A 26,567-nucleotide genomic window follows, 5' to 3' on the forward strand; every position below is an offset into this window, starting at 1 on the left:
TCGCCACAGCTCCCATCCAACTGACTACGTTTTACCTAAAGTCCAACTGGAAATTCTAGTGAATACACCAGAGAATCTTATCCCCTGCCTCTCCCTCTCTCTTGCTAAGTAGAATTACTGTAAGATGTTAAAGAGCTGCCCTTTTCCGTTGCAGTTTTTCAGCAGGAGAGGCAAAGGGGGACATACCTGCCTGTGGGTTGGGCATTAATTCATATTATCCACTGTGAATATGCAATCTCTTTGGAACAGATGTCCTTCAGATTGCTGTATGCACACAGGTATGTTCTAGCCAGCTTTATGCGAGTACTTAATGAAGAAGTCCTCTTCAGTGCCTAACTTTCCTCTTTAGATAGTGGGGAGTGAGGTCTTAGCCTTCTATCTTCTAATCTCAGTGAACCAGGATTGTCCCAGCCCACCCCGACAGCGATACAACAAGGACATGTACAATCCCCTTCCTTGTTTCCCCCAAATCCTGATTTTTAAGGAGAGGAAACCTGTATGCTCTGACATATATGAGATGTATAGACTACAACCCATATATGCTGTTGGTTACTTAAAGCACTAAGTCACTTCAGGAAGCCTGCTGGAGTTTCTGACCCTCTGCCTTAAGACTGGATCTTCTCATTGTGCTTTGTATATGTTTTGTAGAGTTTGCTGCTTGAGGGGTTCTGCTGCTGAGCAGACCTAGCGTTGCTTGAGCGCACCTTGGAGTCACACTTTCCATAAGGTTTCAGTGATAACAAACAACTAATCTGCATCCAGGAACATTGCTCACATTATGCCATGTATGCATGGTTTGAAAAGATAGGCTGCAGCATCCCCCCGGAAAGCTGACTTGAAGGAATAATTCATTCCTGAGAACACAGGCAAATGAATAAATGAAAGCGCAGGCACTGCAGCAGCAGAGACTCAAGCAAATCGTGTTTTCTGAAAGCTTAGGAGCATTTGGGGTCCTCGAAAGGTTAAAATTCTTACCTCAGGCGTATAAATAAAGGCTTTACAGCAATAAAGACATTACTGTCATTGTTAGCAATTAATAATATTGTAATGAGCGCTGCACACAAAATTTATCCATGACTGCTTTTAGTAGGGGAGAGACTCTAAAGATTTCAGCTGACTGGAGAGCAAATGACATATCTCATATACACCCCCCACCCCCCCCCCCCGGGAAGGTTTTGGTGAATTTCCAGAAGCAGCATTTCCTCCTGCCCTGCGTGCCACGGAGGCGAGAGGCCAGCCCTGGCCCACAGTCACTCCCTTTCTGCCACTTACTAGAAACGTGGCACTTGTAAAATAGCTCTGTCTAGACAAAAGCATTTGCCAGCACTCTCTGGCAATCATCACTTCATAAGCACTAAAGAAAACATCATTATTTGATATTTTTGCAGTGCAAAACTAATTCCACGGCGAGACAATTGTATCTCCCATAGCACCTTCTACTTTGACAGAGAATTCCCATGCAGCAGATGATCACCTGCAACCTCAGGGAGCATCGTGAGAAGTGCAGTCATGCTGGGTATCCTGCCTCTGGAGAGCAGAGAACTGGGAGCTAAGCTGTCTCTACAGCAGGATTTTCCAACAAAACTATTTCTGTTTTCAGACAATTAGGTATCCACTGAAAACAGGAAATTTTCAATAGGAAGTGGCTCTCTGGGAGAAATTATTTCTCAAGCAAATTACGTCTTGGGATTTTTTCTTTGGTCACAAAAACCCCCCAAATAATTCTCATTGCAGTGGACTTGTGTGTGACGTGTTGTTGCAGTTGCAAGAGAGAAAAATTAGGGATGCAGCTCACCAACAGTGTTATGCTGGTTTAGTATTCTACTTTAAGAGAATTAATTCTGATTTACTGAGAAGTCTTGAAAATAAAACATGTTGCTTTTTGTTGAAGCTTTCTAAAGGAGAAAGGCAGGTTTTGTGTAGTTACTTTTCCTCTCTGTTGCCGGAAAAAGGCATTGCGCTCTAAATGTGTGAGGAAGGCAGACTGTAGTAAGTTCTCACCTGTGTGACTGTGAGCAGAAGCGATCTGCAACCAAAGAACTGTGCTGAAGTAAGATGCGGGCAGGGGGGGCAATACTGCATAACCACCACCCATAAAAGTCACAGGGAAAATGGACAGAGTCATGTGAGCCGATTCTGCACGTTCTCTCATTTTGTTGTTCCCTGCTGAAGCATTTAAGGGGTTGAATCATTAACTCACAATTTGTTCCTACAGGTTGGCAATGTCAAGTCTCAGTCACCAGCATGGTACGGCGAAAGGGCTTTCTGCAGAAGCCCCAGAGGCTGTGAGGCTGCTGACTCAGGCATCAGTGACACAGCTAGAAGACAGCCTACCAAAGGGAAAGGCAACCGTGAACACTGACAGTTCCGACCCTGCTTCACCGTCTAACCTCGAGGTATCTCAGTACTCAGCATTACTTCATGGTATAAAACCTTCCGCTCACGTACACGCTTTCTTTCCAAAATGTCAGTAAATTTAAATGGACAGTGGCTTCCTACTGCCCTAAAAAGGACCCTGCTCTGGGTGCAGGGATGATTGCTGACAGAAACCACTTAGCAGTGTTGCAACAGCTTTCAGTGTGGTTGGAAAAAGGTTCCTGCTTACTCGATGCACAAGAAAAGCATGAAGTTGCGCTCTCAGCACAATGCTAAAGGAACAAAAGCAAAAAGTGAATGTTGCTGTGATATAGTCTTCTCACAGTAGTTCACAGAGAATAGTCAATGCCAGCTCCAGAGCAGAGCCACGGTAAAAGAATACTCAGAATTAAGTACAACAGCCTTGCTAGACCTGCTGTGTGGTTAGGCAGCATTAGAGACAGGATTTCATGTACTGCTGGTCAGGTCTGTAACACTCCATCTGTGTGAACCTGAGGAAGATGGAGGAAAGGCAAATGAACACCTAACCTGGATGATACTGCAGTAGGAAGAGTTCCTTCGCGTTCTGCTACTGTGTTTTTATGATGTAGACTGTACATAGTTTGTTGGTGCTCCAAAGAGATGCTAGGAACTCATGGTACGAATTGCACGTTGCAGTATCATTGCTCTGCTGCAATCTTTCACCTGCTTGTAGCACCAGGGTAAACAGTGTCGTGGGTGGCTGTGCTCGTCAGCTGCTTGGGAATATTTTCTGTAATGTTAAGGGCTGTCATGCTGCAGTCCTTACCTTTAGTTGGGTTGTAATTTCTTTTGTGGTAGTCTTTTGTGGTTATCAAGGTGACTTTGATTTCTAAACTGGCAAAAAACCGCTGTGCTGTGCTGGTTTGTTGCCAAGAAGGGTAGCTTGGACTATCACATTTGGTCTTGAGAAGCCCAATTCAAATCCCTGCTTTGCCAGGTTCCCTTTGGGAATCCCAGCCCTGAGCGTTTCTCATATAGTGGGATTGTCAGAGAAAAGAACTTAAATATACCAGATGACATGATAGATGGTAGCTGCATTCTGCAGCAGTAGCCTGCAGCTTCACCTGAAATGGGTAAGGACATGAATGGAGAAAGTAGGATTCCTTAGTCTGGGAACAGGCGGCTGTTGAGCTGTAGTCCTGACTCCGTGGTCTCAGGCTGTTCCCATTGCTTTCTAAGTCATGTTCCCTGTCTGCAAAGGAAAGAAGAATGATTCCACGACTTCACATGTAACTGTGAGGCTATTTAAATGTTGAGAATAGCTTTTCATGATGTAGAGTGTTATTTTATTATAAAGCAACTTTTGGGCTGCCCTGCCCTGTTAGAGCATGTTTGCTTCAGTACTAACTGAAATGATCCCTGAACACAGCTGTCACTTAAGTATTTTGAGATCTTTCAGGAGCGATGGTGTGCTATAAATATGAATTATTGGTATTTTTTTCCATACAGAAGGCAGTTCTTTCATACTTCATTCTATTGCTTTCTTAAGGTAAACAAAGAACAAAGCAAGGAAGCCTTTCTCTGGAGGTGAAAGCAGTGTACATATGTAGCTCTCTCCTTGGAAAGCTTCTATCACTGAATGGCGTGTGAAGTACTTTCTGTCTTTGCACGTCCCAGTTGCCAGAGATTAAAGGCATGCTACAATGCAGCGCAAGTTCTGTACTGCTTGTTACTTAGCATTTCTCATCTCCCTTCCTTTAATAACTAATACTCTTATAAGTAAATCCCACATATATAGTTTATAGAGGTCTTTTCTGCTATTTTTCTACTATTTAGAGCTTTTTGCTACTATCCTGTCTGCTCTCTGATTCTGCTAGTTGCCTTGGTTTGACATGGTTTTGCAATCGAGTTGTCCTTGTTTCTTGAATTGCTGTGCCGAGGATCATAGTTACTTTCAGACAGGAATGTTAACAGAACATTTGCTTCATGAGCATGTGTTAGGTTCCTCTAAATGACTGTCCTGTCTGTCATTCAGAATTTTTCCAGCAGATGTGCTGAAAGGAATATCGTTCCAGACTTGCTCTCCATTAATGGGCATTTTGGACCTCATTTTCTTGAACTTGCTTTTTAGCTCAGAAGTATAGAGAAACACCCAGATGGCTGTAACCAAAGTCAGGTGGGCTATAGCGGGTACCATAGGGAATGGGAGCATCTGGGAGGGAGGATGTAACCTCTTTATTCTTTCTGTACACCTTAAAAGTAAAGAAACCAATGGTGAAACAATAAAGTTGCTAAAAAGGGAAAGGATTCATTGCATTCCTGACCAGATGCGTGTTTCCTTGTACCCTTTTGGATAATATAGGCCCTCTCCTACAGGACATCCTTTATGTATCTGTCCATCTGACATGCTGAGCTTATATTGAAGCACATCATCTGCTACCTGTTGATCTTCCATGCTCCTTTTACTGTTCACTGGGCCTCCAAGTCTGTCGTATAGCAGCTGTAAGGTAGAGCGGCACTTGCTGGCTGATGCTGCGTGTTTAACCAGCTGAGGTTCAACAAGAAGAGTGTCAGACACCAGCAGTTGGGAAGATTTCTTTTCAACATACAGTGCTCCAACCACAAGGGCTGGCAGCACTGCAGACTTTGATTGACAGATTTTGTCCTACCTCTGGTTCCTGAAGCCTGATTTCCATGATGCTGAACCAAGCTGTCGAGATAAATCTTGTCCCTTTACAGTCTCATCTCAATAGTTTCCTTCCCTCAGCTCTTCTTGGCTGCTGCGTGGTGATGAGGCTAACAGCCGTCATCCCAGTGCCCTCTGCAGGGATGTATAGCATAGCCTGAAGCCCATGCCATGGCTTTTAAAGTCAGTTTGCAGTCCCAAGATGTGGGTGGTGAAAAAGCCTGACTTCAGAGATTTTCAGCCGAAATCTGAGGTATTAAAGGCATTTGGTGCTCCTTCGCACAAGATCTGATGAAGCAAATTTTGTCTGTCTGAATTAGAGTCTTCTTGTGCCTAGTAGATTGGTTAAAATGTTCCTGTCGTTTATTACAATTGAATGCCATGAACGCTAAACAAATTTCAGGAGCAAAGCTCGAGGATCAAATCTCAGTAGGCAGCTATTTGTCTAATGTCCTACTTTTTTTCACATCTCCTGCAGGAAGCAAATAGCTTTCAGTTACACAAGAACCTGATTATTCCCTGAAATACTAAAACTCAAAATTGCCCCTTTTAAGGATAATTTCTGCTTTCAGGGGCATGCATAGTACCCTTTGAAGATATTGGGGAACACCAGTTGCAAATTTAAAGACAGGAACAGTCTGCTTTCCCTGGGGTATGCAGTATTTCCCCAGCAGAGCTTTTTCTACTCCAATCCCTCCATTACTTTTGTGTTCCTAATTATTTATATAAGTGTAATTGACTTGCAAGACATTCTTGGCTTTCGGTATGCATTGAGTGAATTATTGACCCATCACATGGGTCATTGATGTGAGGAGATGTATGAACAAACTGGGTGCAAAATAGCTACTTTGCATTCTTAATAGCAAATGTAAGCCATTAATAACTTTGCTGCTTGATGCACTCAGAGCCTGCACAATTTTAGTTTGACATGCATATGGCTGAGTTCATCCTCAGTGTAATTTGAAATTCATCGGGCATGGACTTCATCTCCTTATGCTACTTAAAAATCTCTCCTGTGTTGAGATGTGATATGCTAATTTCAGAGTTTATGGCTGACTTGAGATGTTACATTTGAAAAATCAAATCCAATTAAATCAACTTATTACCAAGGTCAGAGAGCAGTATTCAGCACATTCTATTCCTTGCTATTTCACAGCAAAGAGTAAACTTAGTGAGCATATTGTGCTCAACCCATAAACAAACTGATCTGCCCTAATAAGAAGGCTTCTGGCTGTAGGACCTAGGAAGCATAGTCAAGTGATAAAGCATTCCTCAGCATCCAAATATCTGAGCTCAATTCCTGGCTTTTCACTTTTTTTTTTTTTTTTTTTTGTTTGTTTTGTGTGTGTGTGTATTAAGGGACAAACATTCTCCCCTTTGTGTCTGTTTCCCCATTTGTTCATAAGATGCAAGTGGAACTAGGGTGTTGTGTGGATAAATTCAATGACTGTAAAATTCTTTGAGACCTCTTGAATGTGTTGCTGTGGACCGGCAACACAGCATCAGCCCACCGTAGTCAGAACTGTCATGGAGCTCAGATTTTAGAAGAATATAAATGAGAGATGCCCAATTGCTATCTTGGCAGAAACTTGTTTGTTATCTAAGAAGAAGAAAAGCTTCTGTGTGTAATATCTTAATATTCTCAGCAAGGAGTGAAACAGAGGGGAATATACTATGCCTTTGAGATGGACAAATATTAAGCCGATTTGCAGATACTTTTGCAAATGAAAGTCTTAAGTTTAGATTTATTACAAGTTCCCACACTGTGCAAGTCTTTGTATTTAAATTACACTATTGGCAAGTTCCTGGTGGCTCCTTCTGCCTCTTATTGTTCCGCATCTAATGCATTTCCTGCAGGAGGTCCCTATATTCCAGACAAAACCAGACAGAAGAGTGAGAAGAATGTTGAATTCTTAGATATCCTTTATAAATAGCCTACTGTCTCATTTCCAGTGGAAAATACAGTTTAACCTGCACAGGCATCTTACAGCTTTCCCATTCATTTAGGAGCTTAATTCTTGTTGGAATTTTCTATGGTGTTGATTCATTCCACCAACCCGAGGGGACTTACTGAAGCGCCAACTTTAGCAGCTCAGGTGCCTCTGAGTTCCTCTCGGTCATCAGAAACTGGCATCTCAAGGTGAATTGTTTCCATCTAATTACTCCTCTCAAACTTACCTGTATCTTCAGCTACACAAGCTGCTCTAGGTACCAAGACTTTGAGTTATGTTTCTGCTTCTGTTAAGTACCTAATTTGAATCTGGGACTAAATTACTTCCAAAAGCAAGGCTCTTACCTCAGATATTAATGAGCTTTTAAAAATCTTGCACTGGTTGCTCTAGTTCATGCAGAATTCAGTTACGTAGCAGACCTTGGGATGTCATTTGAGATTTCCAGAGTCCTAGTAAAGTGGTGTAAACCCTGTGAAGGATTTATTCACACCTCACTTTTACCCCTCAACATGTCAAAAATGTTAGAAAAGCCCAGACAAGCTAATTCAAGAGACACTAGAGTTAGAGTGTATATGAGGACTGGAGGAGCTGTTCTTCAAGGCATCTCATCTCACCTGCCCACCACCAGCTTGTGTGAGCAACCTGGGTTGCTCAGATTAGATCACACCTCCAAATTTTAGATGAATAAAGGAAGTTGAGATTAACTTCCTTGTTTTATCTCTTGATATTAGCAAACATTCACATACAGAGTGGCCATTCGGATCGTGGTAGTTGTATCCTGTGAAGCAAGTGTCATTCGTATAGGTGCTTGTTTTTCTCTTTGGGAAAGAAATTCCTAGGGCTTCGAACAATATGTACATTTCTCCCTACAGTGCAGAAGGTAGTTGGGAGAGTTTATTAAAGTATGAGCCAACTGAAATTACTTTGCATTTATCATGGAATACTGCAGAGGAAGCATGCTCACATGTCATAACCCTGCGTTGTGAAATCAAGAAACGAATAAAACTGTCTTACCTCTGTGAGCACTCAGTACGGAGTGTGCAACCTCATCAGCCGCTCACAGCCTGATTGGGGTCCAAGTTACCTGTTCTGTAGAAAAGACTTGTGATGATATTCAGGGTGGGCTAACAAATAACTCTGAATCTTCACTATAAAGCTCCTTTTCTCCAGTACGCAGGCTGAACTACTTCAGAACTACTGAACTACAGTCCTGTTTTGCAGACAAGAGATAGAGCCTTGGGGTATGTAGTGCTTGCGTGTCTTTAGGTGGATTGTGCTGCCGAAGGAATAGGCAGCCAGCACTTCTGTAGCAACCTAACTGGGAAGTCCTGTGCCAAACTCCCCTCATTCCCATCATAGCCGAGAGACTTAAGGATGCCCCTTAGTTATCAAGTGTTAAGGTGAGCTCTCATAACAGTAGAAACACAAGAGTAGCTTACAGGTGCAGGGTGCTTTAAACTCCATGGCTGGCAGGTGCTTTGACCATGACCACCCCCCCTTCAAGAACCACCCAGTTACCCCAAAATATCACTGCTTACCAGGTATAGGGCCGGGTCCACAGAACTTCAGCCAAGAAACGTGAGTTCCCAGATGTGCTCTCTCTTACATTTCTCCTGAAACAGTAAGGACAAACAACAAATCTGGATGGAGCTGGAAACCAGCAAGAAAGCGAAAGGAAATGAGACATGAGAGCCTCTTTCCACCACTGTCTCACCACCTCCCAACCCCCGTCTCCTTCGCACCCAAATACAAATCCATGATTAAGACTTAGCGCCCTTTGCCCTCATCCTTCCTCACTCCACACATTGCTCCCAGTAAATAGGGCTGTGTTTCCAAGTCCTCACACACTCCCCCCACCCCAGCTGCTTGCTGTCTGCTTTTCAACCTGAGAGCCCGAGAGTCCCGTGCCCTCTGCTCACCCATCTCAAGCACACACGTGCTCATCTGCTCGCCTGTACTCAGCCAGGAGCACAGCAAAGCAGGGTCGGGATCCAGCAGCCCAAACTGTGCTGGCATGCACAACAGAAAATTATGTCTGATCAGATGGGTCGGTGTGTGCCAAGGCTTTTGTGCAAAGGCAACTACAAGACTATGCACAGAAGGAGAGCGTGCTTGCTGCTGCTGACACTGCCCAGCAGGAGCGGACTGTTTTGAAGTTTGTCATGCACGTACCGCTGCTCAGAAGCCTCTGGTGTGATTAGGTATTAGCCAAAAGGATCAGTTGCTGGGCATTGCTGTATCTGCATTAAAACTGAGCGGGTCAGTCACTGTTCTATGTACATGTAACACCTGGTAACACTTAGACGCTGATGACCACAACTCTTTTACACTACACCTTACTGGGCTTTTTAAATAGAATGTAAGAAAATAGTGGCAGTTATTAGATATGCACCTGTGGAAAAACGTTGTGGTATAGGAAACAGAGGCAATCGGTACAGAAGGGGCACCTGTTACGTCCTGTTCATTCAAACCATTACTTTGTTATTTTCATAATTTGATTCTATAATGGAGATTTTCCCCCTCTTGTGCAGTGAAGTTGCATCATGCAGAAAATTGGTTTGTTTTAAGTAAGAACTTTTATGGTGTTTTTCATCCAATGTTCTCAGAGAACATTACTAATAATTCATTAAAGCAGCACTGTCAGCTGGAACACTTTTAATTACAATTTTCTGACAAGTCAACCCTTAAGTGGTATGCCCTGATTTTTAAATTTATTACTAACACACATGCAGATTTTTCTTTTTCCCTGCTGATGTTTATATAGGTTGAGAAAAGTAATTGACTGTGAGATTAAGGAAGCGAACCATGCACTACATGTTGTCATGCCCAAAATGGAAGATAATTTAAGGGTGGTTACTTTCTTTAACAGTAGTTTTGAGAAACTCGTTACTGTAGCCTCTGAGCGTCTTAGTGCATCTGAATGTGGGAACTTCTGCTATGTGCAGTTACCGCTGTGAAACACGTTGAACTTAAGGTATAGCTGTGAAAATGGCTAACTGCTACTTGTTAACTGTCTGGGTATACATCCTCAGCGTTTAGGCAACTCTGAGGTGAAGACAGAATGTCTGGTACTCGTGCAGGGTTAAAACAACAGTACTGGCAGTTACCCCACAACAGAATATGCTGTAAACTTGCACCCTATGCCATACTTCAAGGCTCCTCCAGCACCATGTCTCTGTCAGAAACACCACTCAGCATTCCCAGAGAAATGCAACGCCTGAACTGCCATCTTCTGCCTTCTGTATCTGAGATGACTACAGCAGATGCAGAGATTTTCTTTGATTATGTTTTCTTAAGCCTCAGTAGCCTGTTTTAGGTGAGCAGAAACTGAAGCAGAGAACCATCAAGAGGGTTGCCCAAGGAAAGGCAAGCCAGTGAGTAAGCAGACTAGAATCCAAACATCTTGTTCCGCAAAAATAGGCTCCCTGGTTCCCTTGCTGTAGTCGTTAGGTAACGATTTTGTGCAAGGGAACAGAAGAGACAGTCTATCTAGAAATATTGTGGACTTTCTCAGTCAGATATCAAGAAAACAGTACGGCACTGAGCCTCTTACCTTGTGTCTTAAGCAGTAAAGGTGACTGCAGAAGGGAGGTGGGAGAAAAAGCTGCCCCAGCTTTGCGTCCCCTAGACCATGCGATTTCCACAGTACTTTGGTCCAACAGCTTCTGTACCAAAGGAAGAGAGCCCAAGGCCTCTTTGGCTTTTATGTGTGGCTGTGTCAGCTCGGACTGGTTGCCAGCTCATCTATATGCAATGGCTCATTAACATAGTGGCTCAGTTTATATATTGTATGTGAAAGGCAGAGAAATGGCTGCTGGGTGGATGAAAATGACAGTGGAAGTGTTGAGCTGCCAAAGTTAGAGAAATTAATGCAATATTACCTGAAGAAGCTGTCGTTAATCTTACAGTCACCAATATTGGGGTCTCTTGTCTCGTCCCACCAGTACAAGCACAAGAGGAGTATCCTGACTATTTGTGAGGATCAGTCCTTTTCTTTGCAAGGGCAGTGTGGTTTTGGAAAGAATCCGATGCCTCTCGATACCTCCCATATTGTGCAGAACCATCTGCAGTTTGATTTATTTGACCTATGATATATTAGATGCATGTGCCCTTGCCCAAATTCCTGCGTAGACTTCCCTGCCTAGATTTGAGTTGAAAATCAGAGTCCATCTGAACTCTTTGCAGAGGACTGACTGCAGGAGTTAACCCATTGCTGTGAAGTTGCTCTTTCTCTCTCTGCATTGCTGTCATCTTGGAGTTTAAAGAAATGTACACCTATTGTATTTCTCATTCCTTTGTGGGAGCACCTTTGCATCCTGTTGATAAGGGATCTCGTGATTTAAGCCTGGAATCATCCCACTTACCTACAGGCACACAAAAATGAGGTGTCAAAAAAAAATAATTCTTCTGGTTGATTCCCTCTCACATTTGGAAGGCATCTGAAGATGCATTGCCTTGTAGAGGTGCCCATCCTTCCCCATCAGTAGGGAGAGAGCTTAGATGGCTGGAGCAATTTATATCCCTATCTTTTGCAGGCCTACTATAAATAAATCAGTTTTACCTTCAATATTACAATCCCCAGACTGGAAGCTGCTTTCCCCTTGGTTATACAGCAATAAGAACTCAGTGCTTCTAGCCACCTACCAGGGACAGGTGGAAGGCATCCTGCAGGCAGGGTCCTCTGAGACTTAGAGGAAGTTTAGAACAGGATTTGTATGTTAAAAACAATTATTTAAGCTCGGGCAGAGCCAGATCTGTTCACACAGTTGAAACCAACAGGAGCTTTGTGACTCAGTGACGCAAGCGTTTGCCCCAGAGTGTTCTGAAGACAAAAAGGACTGATATAAAGAATTAAGCTCTGTTATTAGCCATCCCATTGTTTTAATAACTCCATCATTAATAATAAATTTGATAATACTCAAGCAACGCTTTTCATCTCCAAAGCATGTTAATCCATCTGTTACATCCCTTAACGTTCCTGTGAGGCAGGTATGCTGTTAGTGATACCAACACATATAGGCTTTCCTAGCACCAGGAATTGATGATGGAATTGCTCCAGATAGTGTTACCGGGAGCTAAGTGACGTGGTTTACTCTAAAATAATCTGGTTATTTTTAAACTGTGTCTAGTACAGGCAGGAATCCTATCCTTTTCACCTATTGGCAGTTCATGATGCTACAAATTAATTTTCTTGCATCGCACAACATACTGCAGATTGTTTAACATAATTTTTCAAAGCAGCAAGCTAGTTCTCCTGCAATGAAACTCAATGGGATTTTTTCCTACTGGCTTCAAAGAGCATAGTTGAGCCCTTAAAGGGATTTACTTCTGTTAAATATTATCCTCAAAACTGAGAAATTAAAAGCAAATGGGCTTTCTTCCTTTTTCCTCTAAGACATGTCAAAAGAATATTATAAAAAGAATAGCTTTCCACAGCTTTCAGAAACTCCCCAAGTGAATTTCAATTGCAGGTTTTTAGGAAAGAATGTAATTAACAACTTTATTCAGTCTGAAGCCAGAAAATTCTTTCTATATTTGGCATTAAAAAAGCAGAGCAGGAGGAGGGGAGTAAACGACCTAGATTTTCACAAGTGACAAATGACTCCTAGGTGCTCTCTCTGAGACCCCTTAAATGTCAGAGATTCCCGCAAAGTACACTGCAAAATGACTTCTCTTTGTTGTGTCTCGTGTTGGACATTCAAAATCACCCAAGACACTCTTGGAAACCTAAGCTATTGCATCTGTTAAACTGTTTCTTTCATTCACCTAGGGTAACATTTTGAAAAAAAGCATCCATAACCAAGCAATTAAATCCGGTTTTCAGAAGTGACCTCGGTATGTCAGCAGCTCTCCAAATTCATAGCAACCTCCCCTTCTCTGAGCTTGCTTCATTGTTTTCCTGGAAATGTTTTGATAGCATATCCCATAAAGAAGAAATAGGGAAAACAAGGTGTGACTGAGCTTACATTTTCAAAATGTCCCTTGCTATATTTGCAATTTTTTCTTGGTTTTCGGTGTTCTGTTTTGCACAATAAAATCAACATTTTCTATAAAAAGCAAGTCCTCTATGGAAAGCCTGTTTGCCTAATAGCAGGTTTTCTGTATAAATGGGGATAATCTCTGTTTTGTCAAAGGAAAAAAAGATCTAATGCCTTTATCTTTTGCAATGATTATTTATAGAAGAGGAGGTCTCCCTAAGATGTAATGAAAGATGCATATTTTAAGTATAGTAGGCAAGTCAGTACTGCAGGCAGTTGTTTATTCATTAACCTCAGCTTAGCTAGGCTGGCAGCCTCCCAGTACTTATTTACCTTGTGCTTTCCGTGGGAAGGGATTTGAAATCCATTGCAATTTTCTTCTGAGTCCCAGGAGAGATGATTCTATCTTTCCAGTATTCTAGGTAGTGTAACAATGAGTATAGTAGTAACAGGAGACAGAATATTCAGTCTCATGTGTGTCCACTTGTGATTCATTCCCCAAACTTTCTTTTCTGTGAACAAGCACCGTCATAGCTCAGAAAGAAAAATGAGAAGCGGGGTTTTGCTTCTCTTAGCAGGAGTGTCACCAACACCCATCCTTAAATAAATGGCTGTGCATGCCAGCATGTGGATAGGCTTGAGGAAAGTGTGAATCCCTGGGACACCAAGTGTCTGAAATGGAAAAACAGGGTAACAGATGAAGCATTGCTACTAATGAAAGTTAAAAGTTCTAATTGCTTCAGCCTTCCTTATTCTTAGACAGCAGGTAGTTGAAACCCTTGTCCTCCTCTGCTAATTGTAATGACAAAATTTAAATGCATAGGCTATTTAAATTCAAGAACAAAGCTGGCTGTAGCACTGCCTTGGCAATCCATGTGGTAATCCAGAAAGGCAGAAACCTGTGTTATTTAACTCCTTGAAGTCATAGTAATTGAATGGCAACAGAGGCTTCCTGGCTTCCTATTATCTGCCCTCTTCTTCACAGAGTAGTGCCGGTGGGCTTGGGAAAGGGGAAAACAGGACTCGTGACTTCATAGCATGAGAGAGAAACCTGGCTGCCCACCCATGAGCTGTTTTTTATCTTTTAGACATGGTCACACAATTTTTCCGTGACTTTTCAGAAAGCACAGAGAATTGGTGACAAGGATTTACCGCTGTCTTCAAGCTGTGATGCTCAAACAGCATAACTGCAATGAAGATTTCCTGAAACAGTGTGGCCTAGAACGCACCCCCCACCACCACCCTTCCACTCCCCTGGCAAGCCCACAAGGTAGAACGCCTCTGCTGATAACGCCACGTGGGGAAAGAGGGGTTTATGCAACTCTGTTCATGGAGAAAATTATGCCAGCTTCTCACTGGAAGGAGTAAAGCTCCTTACTCATATTTACTTGTAATTCAGCCGCTTGGCAGAGGAGGTTAGTGCCAGGGAGGTCCTTCCTTCCCCTGAAAATGTAGGGCACGGGTGGACTGCAACAAAGGCACTTCTCTCCTTCTGGCTGCAGTGAGCCGAGTGCTTAGCACAGGGCTGTTCAGCTGCTGGGAGCGAGCCTGCGGCACAGGGCACGGAGCAGGGCAGCTGGAGCAGTGAGCTAACAGCACCTCTGAGTAGTCCTTAGGTGGGCAGAGGGTGTGTGATCGCCCGCGCAGAATACAGTGAGGGATGTTAAGTCATGAGTCACTTCCCTTTTTCTAGTCACTGGATTCTCCTTTTAAAAAGTTAAGCTAAGCATACAGAGGAAAAGACAAGACATGCGTTGACAGAAAGCACCGTATTCTGACACTGGCACCTGTGTCCTTGTCACCTGGCCCCTTCTCTTCATCACTCTTAATCAAAGCAATCTGCAATGAAAATATGATCGTGTGATGCTACAAACCTAGGGATCGCTCTGAACAGTGACATTGGCATCTGACTTGGGGGTGTCTGAAGTATTATTTTTTTCTATTTGAAGCTAGGAAAATAGTAGTTTAAAACGCTCTATGTAGGGAAGTGTTTGAAGTCATTGAGCAGCCCATGTCACCAGTTAACAACTGATGAAGGTTCATTTCTAGATTTTCATTTAGGTTTGTCTAGTAGCATGAGGCTTCTGCATTAGACATTAGAGCTCTCATCCCTCTGTTACATATGATAGTATCAAAAGAGGTAACCAGCTGCGACTCAGTGACAATGTTTATTAATTTGGTAGAAGAATGAGCACAGATGTGTCAGGTACACACTGTGCTCTGACAAAGTTTTTTTGAGCTGCAATTGATCAAATGGTATGAAGCCTTAAAATGGGATCACACTTCATTTCATCCTCTGTGTGTTTCCTCTCTCGTTGTTTTCCAAACAAACATCCTTCTGTAGGCTCTAAAAAGGTATTTATGGAAGTTTAAGTTGCTCACAAGGGCGTGAGGTGTTTCTAAAATGCCAGTCTCAAGATGTTGTCCCTACACCAAGCTTTGAGAGCCCCTGAGGCTATCAGGTCCAGGTTTGCTGTGAGCACAGATGTGTCTAGCCAAAGGCTTTTTCTGGAGCATGTGATATCCTGCTTGCTTGAGCAAACCTGATAGCTTCATAAAGAGAGGGTAGCACAACTGCATGGCCAGGCATACTGCACGGGGACTTCTCCTGTCTGCCAAAAAAGCAGCTATATGAGCAGGAATAAGCAGGTTAGGGTATGTTGTACTTACTTGCAGTTGCCTTTCTGGGGCTGTGTTAAATATCGCCAGCAAAATTCAGTTTCTGGAGAACAGAAAACAGGCTCCTGAAGAAGTAATATGAACTTTAGGTAAGTCTGTTATCTATGTCTCAGTTTTTCCACCCTTTGTACTTTACAGATGAAGAAAGGAACAGTTTTATATAGATACAACACTGTGTTATTCTTTGCACAATGGTGACCATCCCATGTGCTGACATTCTATAAGGTCCCTTGACAATCCAACGAGTTGATCTTGCTGCTCCTCAAAAGCTCCTCAATGTTACCATGCCTCTGGTAACCTCTGAGGCAGGACCTCCTGGATGGTGGTTGTGTCCCCCTTGGGACATATCTCTAAGATTACTTTTCGGGTCAACTGACAATTGACCATTTTAGTCTTCTCTTTCTTCCAGCTTTAGGAACTCATTCCATCTGTTGTCTGTTTACCTGAGAGCCCTCAGCTGCATTTTATAGACTGTTAGACTCAGATTCTGTTTGTTTGATTATTATTACTGTTTTTATTTTGGACACTGTCCCAGTTGCCTAGCAATGACAGTAGGTGCTTTGAAAAGAAAGAGTAAAGCATAAGCTTTCTGCAAGGTGGAACATTATATCCTGCTTCACATGGAGTCTTTTTATCTGCAAGTCTCCATGGGCTCTATCAGCATTAATAAATGAAATTCACCCTCTCTTTCAAATGCAGGGGAGGGAAATAAAGATATAGGAATCCATCATCATCCTGTTTTTCACAGATGATAACCAATGCAGAGAAAGGCAAAACAAGGTAGAAAGCCTGGTTTGATATCCTGACCCACTGAAGTCAGGCATTGATCTCTAATGAGAGTCATGAAGAAAGCTGAGAGCATATCACTTGGAAGAATTAGAGCTCTGTTCGCAGCTAATGGGTTGGATGGAGCCCACAGTGTGAGGCAGAGTAAGGAAGTGAGCAAGTTGTCTGGAGTGATTGTTTATTTAGTTATTTCCCAAGAGGAGGAATATGGTTTAACCGTTGGACTTGATGATCTCAAAGGTCTTTTCCATCCTAAATGATTCTATGAGTCTATGGTCCCAGGAGCAACACAGACGCAGGACAGGGTAGTGAAGAAACCAGCACATCCTCTTCACATGTATCATGCTCTTTGTTTGGTTCTTTCACTGGGAAAAGGGTTATCAGCAAATGTCTGAGTTTAGGTCACAGTCCCGTGGAGCCTGGCCTTGTGAAATTCAGGCAATGTCTCTGCAGGGAGAGCTGGATCCAGAAGCCAAGTTCGTACTTCTAAGCAGCTGCAAGCATGACTGAAAAGCATGTATGCCATGTAGGCAGTGCTAATGGGAACTGTAGCCCCTGTTCTTCCTGCCCTCCCTCTGGTAAATCCACAGCTGACCCTTTACCGTGAGGAATAACAGAGCTGGGTGGTAACTTCATCCTTCTAAGGGCAGCAGAGTGGGCTGACAGTCTCACATTGTACCCAGAAAAGTTGCCATTGATTTTGTGTGTGTTGCTGTTAACAAAGAAAAAAAATGAGGAAGCATCCTGTTCCCCCCCCCCCCCCCCCCCAGGAAAAAACTGCAGGTACTTCACCAAATGCTCTTTTTACAAAAGTATGTTTACTAGACGATCATGCAAAAAACCTGGGCCTTGCTTTTGAAGGTCAGGACGTTAGAAATAGCCGTGTAAAGAATGACTGTTTTACAGATGAGTGAACCCATCAAAATGAGTCACTCGGGAGGGCAGTAAGACCAGGCTTGGTAGCAGAGAGCTGTTACTTCAAGCTGCTTTCTGCTACCAAATGTGGTATCAGCTATAGCCTGCTAGTTTTGTATGAGCAATGAAAATGGTCAGTGGTGTGTCTTCGGGTATGCAAGGCTTAATATGCAGGCTGGGGAAAACATGGTCTCTGGGGGACACTGAAATAGCTCTGGCTGGACTGTTCCTAGTTAACTTTTGGACAAGTTGCTCTGGGTGATGCACAGCTTCCTTCAAGAGGCAGCTGGCTCTAGAGGCTCTACCTTAGTGCTGACATAGGAAGCAGGAATTTAGCCAGCTCTGAATAAGGCTGGCTACTTATCTCTCTTGGCCTGATACTGCCATAGCAGATTCAATAACTGGGTTAGGTAGCTGAAGACAGTCCTCTGTCCTTCCTCTCACAATGTGTCCATATGCTGAAGCCTTTTTGTGCTGAAGTTTCCCCTTGACAATATCTTTTTTTTTCGTGTCCAGTTCCACAGAGCCATGAGATGCTTTCTGAAGAGAAGCCTGGTTTATGCCCAGGCAGGCACCTTCACCTCTTGTAGCAAGATTTTCTGTAGGTCTCCATCACCCACACTGAGATGAACCTTGGTGTTGCATGGTCTGTTCTGCAAATGGTAGATGTGCCAAAACATGCTTGTCCTTCACAGCAACTCATAAGTATTTTCTAAAACTGTAAACTTGTATGTAGTCCTCATGTACGGGTAAAGTACTTAAAATTGCCATGTACCATTTCCATGAAACAGCTGTGGGGAAAGACCTTATTTCGGTAAAGCTTCTGCTTCGTGCTTAACCTTTTGTACCTTCTTGCAAACAGGATGCATGGTTAAATATTTCAGAAACGTGTGTGGCTATACCCCTGAGCATGGTCAGGAGAGCAAAAAAGCAATGTGGCTGCCCAGTACCCTCTACTGGGCTGTGCAGGGACTGCTTGAGGGCATGCTGGCTCTGCATGGGATGGGCAAACTCCTTAAAAAGATGAAAGCAACCAGGGGGGAAGCTGAAGCTTAGTGCTTCTGTTAGCATTTTCACGCCATATGCCTAAAGTACCACAAAGCTCCATCTTCCTTGTTAAATTAGGGCCGGTGTTGTCGGTAAAAAACAAAATAAATAATGAGTCAATCTTTTTTTGTATGCCAAAATCATTTTGCACAGCAAACAGGTGAAATCAGAGAGGCTGAACCTTTGCCAGCTGTGGTTGTTTTCCTGAGTTTCTGGGGATGGAAGGGTGGACCTAGAGGGGAGCGTTGTTCTGAGTTGAAACAAGGGTGATAGTAGCACTGCATGTCTGTCGGCTTTAGTAGTTTTATCTCAGATTTAACATAGTTCAGATGAGAACAACATCTGCTGTAGGTACATGAGGGAATTTTCTTGGCATTGCCTCATACTGCTGAAGTCCTGGATAAATCACCCAAAGCAATGAACGTAGCCTTTCTGGCAATTCCGTTTCAGTAACTTTGTTGTATGACAAGGTGTATGCAAGCTGTCAGCACAAACAAATCAATTCTCTGTGAATGGGACAGTACTGAATCTGCAAGTTCCAGTGGTATTGTTAGTGTGGAAACACCACAGCCCAAGGCTACTTATGTGCTGAGATGACATAACCCAGTCACCTTGCTAGAAAACATTATGACATAGAAAAGCCTGGGGAACTGAAAGAAGCCTCACCAGAACAAAGACCATGTCCATATGGCATAATATTTCCTGGGAAAACATATTTTTATGCTTTTTGACATTCTGGTGTTATGCCTCATTTACACTGGTACGTTCTGGGAAATCTAGTCAATAATTCCTCATGTCTGCTCTTACAACAGAGAGCAGTGTGACTCGTAGAGCCATCTGAGTTATTTCTATGGTTGTATTGCATGCTGAGAAAGTTCTGTAATGGCCTGAGATCACACTGATCTCCTTAATCTCAGGCTCAGATATATCAAACAGTGGACAAATTTCATGAATATCAGAAAAGTAAAGTAAATTTCATCCGTTTGGGTGAAGCATCTTTCCTTGTGCAATTTTAGCACTAGGCAGATCGGAGATTTTGAATTGGTGGCAAAGGATAAGCCCCAGGCAAATCCAGCCAGGAAGGAACGCTTCGCCGAACAACTGCAGCGTAAATCCAGCAGTTTTGCTGCAACTTTAGTGAGCTGTTGCTGCACAAATTACAGCATGTAAGGGAGCAATTTAGTGAGCATGGCAGTGTACTTGAACTCAGCATACTTCCAGTGAAGTCTGAGCCTGAAGATTGCGGAGGACCCAGTTTGTCTTTCTGCAGCGCAGCCTCTTCCTCAGGACTGCCTGAAAGGTCCTCATCACTGAGCTGCATCATGGTTTCACACGGTTGTAAAGCAGGTCACAGCAAAACTTGGCTGTTTGTGCTTCAAGAGGATGGGAAACACTTCAAGGCAGGTCTCCAGGCAGGACAGCCCGCTTACAGACTGTGTCAAGGGACAGGGTCTGGCAGGACCGACTAGCGGGTGTCTACATCGCTTGTTTTTCTGGGGAACTCAGACCCCACAGTCTGTGCATCATCTGCCTCAGCCACACTAGTGCGCTGCCTCAGTGCGTCCCATCACACACCATTCCACTCCTTGAGCTGCTGCAGCAGTAGGCTGCACCCTGAAAGAGGGGTGTATTTTTAGAGATGGCTGCAAAGCCTTGCTGTCACAGAAGCCCGTTAGTCCCGCAGCAAATGCTTCATCCTCTGTTTTACATGAATATGCAGTGATAACGAGCGGTAGGGAACCTGCCCCGTCTCCTTGCAGAGCAGGGAATACGGGGAGGCAGGAAGGGAGGGACCCGAGGCAGAGAGGTTTAGCACATTTTGTCCTTAGTGCTTTAGCCAGTCACTGCTTGCAGTTTTATATTTATGAACCTCTGTCAGGGGATTGCTTGATAGGTCTTTAATTTCCTTCGGTTTTACTCTGAACAGGCCTCTCTAGGGACAGTAAGAACATTTTCAGTGTTATTGAATGTCATCTCTGTGCAAACAGAACAGAGGAAAAATATTCTGATAATAACTGTGAAATATATGGGGGGTGGTAGGCTTTCTGGCTGCTGGCTTTTTGTAAATTTTTTTTCCCCCTCTGATGAGACTTTCAAGGTCAGCTCGCTCCATAGATACAAATATGCCAAGAACAAAATGTACAGATGTGCCAGGAGTCAGGGACACAGACATGCTGGCACTGTAAACAGACCTGGATCATGTCCAGCATTGTCAGGCAGCGAGCATACAGGAGTGTTCATAAAAAGGCACTTCATTACAGCGGTATCAAGATTTAGCTTTTCTCTCCGTTGCATCATTAAACGCGAGTTATTTGCTTTTTTGTGGACAAACCTAGGTTCAGCACAATCTCAAAATTTTATTTGGAGGGTGGGGAAAGGTTTTGTTCATGTACTACAGAATCCTACAGCGGTATCTGAGCGCGCAATAGACAGTGTGGTTCCCTGCATAAGTGGCTGGAGCAGAAACTGGTTGACTGGTTCTTTTCCTGGTTCTGCTGCTGTTTTATTATGTAAACATGGAAAAATCTTTTTCTGTAGCTGTTGCAAGTTCCTGTACACCCTCTCCTTTTCCCTCCTGGATATGTTTCCTTTTGTCAGTTACTTCCTTGAACTAAACATCAACCAGTCAGGCAAAAGCTGAAAATATCTTCATCTAGCAATCTTTGGCAGACTTAAAATATTAATGCATTTTATAGTGTACTTATTTTTCGTAACCATCAGTTGTTGCTACCAAGGCAGGGAATTCCTTATAAATATTGAATGCTGCTGCAGGGTCTGGAAAAAAAATTCTAGAAATAGCTCTCTTAAGCTCCCGAATGACTGAAAAGCCGCTGAAAATCTTCCAAATGTTAGTAAATTATGTGGAAATCTAAGAGCTCAGAAAAAACCTAACTGCTACTGGGGTCTTCTAATAAACAATCGTAGTTCCTGAATTTCACCAGTCCATGCAGACTGCTTACTGGACATAGCCACTTCGGGTAAGAGTGGAACGTGGGTTTCATTCCTAATGACTCCCTAGAAATTGTTGTAGTAACGTGCATCTCAGAAATTGGCTTGAAGGTCTGCGTGTGGAAGAAAAAACCTGAATTGCAGGGGAGATCCACTGCCCAGCTGAAGTGCTGGAATTTTGGCAAAGCAAAAACTTTGCCTGGCAGAACACTTCCAGCCCTTGCAGGGGAAAAGAATGTGCAGACAGGGTCTGCTGTAGTCATGTGTGATAAGCAACCACTATTTTACTCCATTCTGGCAGCAGGATTTCACATCTTGGTTCTGTTACGGACCCTCCGACTACCTTCTCACACCAAAAGGATCCCAGCATAAGGTACAGCTTAGGTGTTTTAGTAAAATTCAGAGCTGTGTATACTGTGAACTTGGAACGGGGTTTGGAGATTTTTCACCTTTAGATCTCAGTTCAGATCTAGCCTGGGTCACTTCAGATCTAGCCTGGGTCACTTCAGATCTAGCCTGGGTCACTTCAGATCTAGCCTGGGTCACTTCAGGTCTAGCCTGGGTCAGTTCAGATCTAGCCTAGGTTAGTTCAGATCTAGCCTGGGTCAGTTCAGCTCTAGCCTGGGTCAGTTCAGCTCTAGCCTGGGTTAGTTCAGCTCTAGCCTAGGTTAGTTCAGATCTAGCCTGGGTCACTTCAGATCTAGCCTGGGTCACTTCAGATCTAGCCTGGGTCAGTTCAGATCTAGCCTGGGTCAGTTCAGCTCTAGCCTGGGTCAGTTCAGATCTAGCCTGGGTCAGGTCAGATCTAGCCTGGGTTAGTTCAGATCTAGCCTGGGTTAGTTCAGATCTAGCCTGGGTCAGGTCAGATCTAGCCTGGGTTAGTTCAGATCTAGCCTAGGTTAGTTCAGATCTAGCCTGGGTCACTTCAGATCTAGCCTGGGTCACTTCAGATCTAGCCTGGGTCACTTCAGATCTAGCCTGGGTCAGTTCAGCTCTAGCCTGGGTCAGTTCAGCTCTAGCCTGGGTCAGTTCAGCTCTAGCCTGGGTCAGGTCAGATCTAGCCTGGGTTAGTTCAGATCTAGCCTGGGTTAGTTCAGATCTAGCCTGGGTCAGGTCAGATCTAGCCTGGGTTAGTTCAGATCTAGCCTAGGTTAGTTCAGATCTAGCCTAGGTTAGTTCAGATCTAGCCTGGGTTAGTTCAGCTCTAGCCTGGGTCAGTTCAGATCTAGCCTGGGTCACTTCAGATCTAGCCTGGGTCACTTCAGATCTAGCCTGGGTCAGTTCAGGTCTAGCCTGGGTCTGTTCAGGTCTAACCTGGGTCAGGTCAGATCTAGCCTAGGTTAGCCATGACTGAAGCTTTAACCCCCTGGTGACATCAGTCAGATCCTACGGGACAAGGCTCTGAGCAGCACCACAGCCAACGCTAACTGAAAGAGAAGCCAAGGGTTAATCGCCCGGCTATTACCAGCTAATCCGCCTATCACCCTGGTGCTGGTTAGCCCCCTGACCAGCCCCTCCAGGCTCCCGAGCTGCCCTGTCCAGTCACCTGAATACACTTGGGGTGTGAAGGCTGTCCCTGCACTACCCATTTGTGGCTCAATAGAGGCCTTTTGTCCCCGGGGCTGCCAGCCTGCTGCCAGACACACAGGAGATTAAACAGTAATAAAAAGACTTCATTAGAGTCAGTGGGGGTCACTTTTTCTGCAGCCAGAGTAGAGCTGAGAAGAATCCTGAAGTGAACTCAAAGCAGTGACGTGTGAGACCTGCTAGAACAAATCCTGAGTTGCTTTTACTTCCTAAGAGTGGGTTGGAAATAGTACTAAAATATGCCAATTAAATAAACTGGATGTACTGATGTGCATTGCCTAAAATCTATCTTTGGGAGATTATTTTTGCCCCATAGATTGTGCTTTCCGCTAAGTAACCACAGAATATGCTGGAAGTGACTGTATTGCACCGATCTGCGATGTTCAGCAGATCGTTATTTCACAGAGGGCAACAATCCAGGACTTCAAGTGTGCAGGCTGGGCTTTGGTTGAGCTCCTGCTGGTGCCCAAAGGCAAAATTTAAGTCTCTCATGCAAAGACATTTTCAGAATCCCTTAGAATCAACTAAACACCCTGGTAGATTCCTCATAGTTCAATGAAGGAGTTGCTGGCACTACCTGTTGTCTATCTCTTACCATTGCTGGGGAAACCGCAAGCTAGCGGTGAGATCCTTTTTCAGCGGAGGGGCTACTCACTGGCTGAGTTTGAGAAACACGCTGCACCGTTCTGGTTACGTCCTGCCTGCACCCATACCTCTCCGCCAAGGGAAGGCTGTATGTTTTTAGGAGGGAGGTTAATGCAATAAGATTCCTGCCTGAAAGAGCCAAGGCATTTGCTTTTGTCAGAAATCTTTTTGAATTGTAGCAAGGAAATTATTTTCATAAATTTGCCATCATTGGCAGCGTGCTGTGACTGCTGCATGTTTGCGGCGGTGGTGTTTCTGACCTCACAGGCGGTGAGGAGCCCCGCGCCCCTTTAACTGGCGAGGCAGTTCATTCACAGAAGAGATGTCATGTGCGTGCAAGATCACACACACTCAAATCGGGCCCCTCGCCAGTGCTTTCCAGCCCTGCAGCCACCGTGGGCCTCAGTGGGAAGTTTGGTCTCTGGGCACCCTTCAGCCTTAGGTTCTGCTGCTGCACCTGCAAAGGAAGAGCTTAATTAGCGTTAATTATAACAGTACTTCACTAAGAACTGGACTAACACATTTTTTGGGCAATCCAGAAGTTAAAAGCAAGCAATGGCTTGGGCTGTGTGTTGGCTGGCACAAATCTAGCCCCACATAGCTGCGAGAAGAGCTGTCTCTTTCCCCAGGTTAGCGTTAGCTCCTCATTATAATATCAAAGGAGATGGCAGGCAGACTCCCCCACACATGCCTTACAGAGGAGTTTGGGTTTATTACGGAAATTTTCCTTCCTCTTGTCTGTTCTTGTTCCTACTTCCCAGGTTTCATCTTGAGTTTAGAGTTTGAATAAACCCCAAAACACAAAAGGAAGTCGAGACAGAGTGGGTGACTGTCACATCCAGATTCTCAGAGCTTTACTTGAAAGCTCAGCTCCTCTTCAGTTGAGTGCACCAGGGAAGAGTGGAGGTGGATGAGACAATCTTAGAAGCTCTTTCCAGCACTGACTCTTACAACCCGTGTTTTCTTCTAGTGAGATGGGAGGTTAATGGCTGACAAACGGGAAGAGACATCTCTTGTTCCAAAGATCAAATTGCACAACAAATTAAAATGCTCCCTGAAGGCACTGTTGCTCCCTCTCCTCTCGATACATGTAAAGACAGCCTCCACTGATTTCAGAACAAGCTTCAGATTCTGTCACTGGTGCTCAGATTGAAGGCTGTCCCTTTGGGTAATAAATGTCATGGGCTGGTCTGGGCTTATCTGGGCGGGGGGTGGGGGTGGGGGGTGTCATTTATGTGCAGTGAAGCCTCAGGAAAATGGAGGTTACTTCCCATTTGGGTGATGAAAGCTCTAAACTTGGACTGCCCTGCTGCACTCTTATAGGCACCAGCAAAAATCCAAACTGTTTGTTTTACGAGAGCTTTTTATATACATAATGTCCTCAGAGAGCTATTTAGTTATACCAAAATGAGATTAAAGTTTGTTCTTCCACATATTGTTGTTCTATGTGCAAATCGGAGCTAAGCATTCCACAGTTGCCATAATTTCACCCCTGTAAATAGCCCCGTACATCCTTGGAACAGTGAAGCACAGCTGTTAGAGCTTATGAGCACCCCCAGGAAATTCAAGATGCTGCACTGAAGTGAAATTTGTATCTACGCACTCCCGCAATTAGCTCGTTTATCCCATTCTAACATAAGGGTCTAATTTAGATGCCTTCTGATACTACCTGCCTTTCTGCATCAGTTAGAAAGGAAATAGCGTGGCTGTTTAGACTCGACCAGCACATCCTAAATGGCATTGCTGAAGGTGAATCCCATCCCAAACACTGAGAGAACTCAGAAACACAATCCCTCTACATTTTCTTGCGCACATACTAGCCTGAGAGCATACCCAAACCTCATTTCCATATTGTGTTAAACCTGCCCTTCTGCAGCAAGCTATTACCTGGAGTTCTTGAACATATTTCAAACTTGTGAGGCCACTGACAACTTTTTAACCACCTTAGAAAAGGAACATTGATGTCACTGACTCACCAAAGTGTAGTTTCCAGCTGAAAAACTGTTTTCAGGACTGGCTTGTCTTTAATCAGTACAAATTGGAAGATGTCTAATACGTGAAAGAACACACTAGTTTACAGTGCATGAATAAGGAAGCAAAATGCAAGATGCATGTGCTCACGTGGACCTGTGCTAAAGGTACCACCTCTCTGGAGATTCAATAAATGGCTCCTAAGAGGCCTTTAACACTGACCAAGTATGTACCTCTCAAGTGACCCCTTTTCTGTGCTTTGGGATGTGTCAGGTCCTGTGACAGACACCAACCACAGCACACAAATGCAAGGATGGGGCGTGCTGGGGGGCATCTCCAGATCCATGCTGCGATCCCACTCTCTCTGAGCTGGCGTCTGGACAGAGGTGTGAGCACAGCACTGTGTAATCGTACAAGGTATTGGCAGAGCAGTGGCAAAAAGAGAAGAGCATCAAAATTATACGCCTACTCGTGAACTGGCAAGTATTGTCAGAGGAGAGGTCTCTTTTTTTCTCCAGCTGTATAATACATGTGAGATGCTGGGGGAACAGGACTTTCGGCAGCCTTGCCGGTTAGTGGGTGCTGCGAAAATCCAGACTCAGCTTTAAACCCTCACGGTGCCCCACTTTGCTGGGTGTTTGCAGGGGAATCGGTGGCAGGACATGGTGCCAGCAGATGGCAGTGCCTGTTAGCAGAGTTTCACTCCTGTCAGAAGAAACAGGAGTCTGCTCAAAACGTGAAAATGCTTTTATTGACGTTGCACGAAACGTAGTGCCATTTCTTGCATGGGAGCGATGCAGTGGTGTAGCTCAAGGTGGGCAAACGATCACCACAGGAATGACTGTACTGTCAGCCCACTCCTCTGCACGTCTGGGAGACCCCAGTCCACTTAGAGGCTGTCTAACTGGGCTGGTAGTTGAGGTGCACTGGCTAAGTGTGGGTGGGTGGTGGGACTGAAGGGTCTCCTCGCACCGACCGTGTCACGCTAGCTTTGCAGACTGGCAGAAACTCTGTTCCTCTAGGGCTGCTGGCTGG

The 26,567-nt window shown here is 44.2% G+C and overlaps 1 protein-coding gene across 2 annotated transcripts in view; it reads left to right on the top strand.

Moving 5' to 3' along the window:
- Window positions 1-26,567, top strand: part of KCNJ5 (potassium inwardly rectifying channel subfamily J member 5) — a 68,189-nt gene that overhangs the window by 16,160 nt on the left and 25,462 nt on the right. For both annotated transcript variants that reach the window (XM_056322840.1, XM_056322838.1), the window contains exon 4: window positions 2,216-2,396. The gene's annotated coding sequence lies outside the window, so the exon portion shown is untranslated. The remainder of the gene's footprint in view (window positions 1-2,215; window positions 2,397-26,567) is intronic.

This window comes from Falco biarmicus, chromosome 20 (assembly GCF_023638135.1).
Source record: "Falco biarmicus isolate bFalBia1 chromosome 20, bFalBia1.pri, whole genome shotgun sequence".
Lineage (NCBI taxonomy): Eukaryota > Metazoa > Chordata > Aves > Falconiformes > Falconidae > Falco > Falco biarmicus.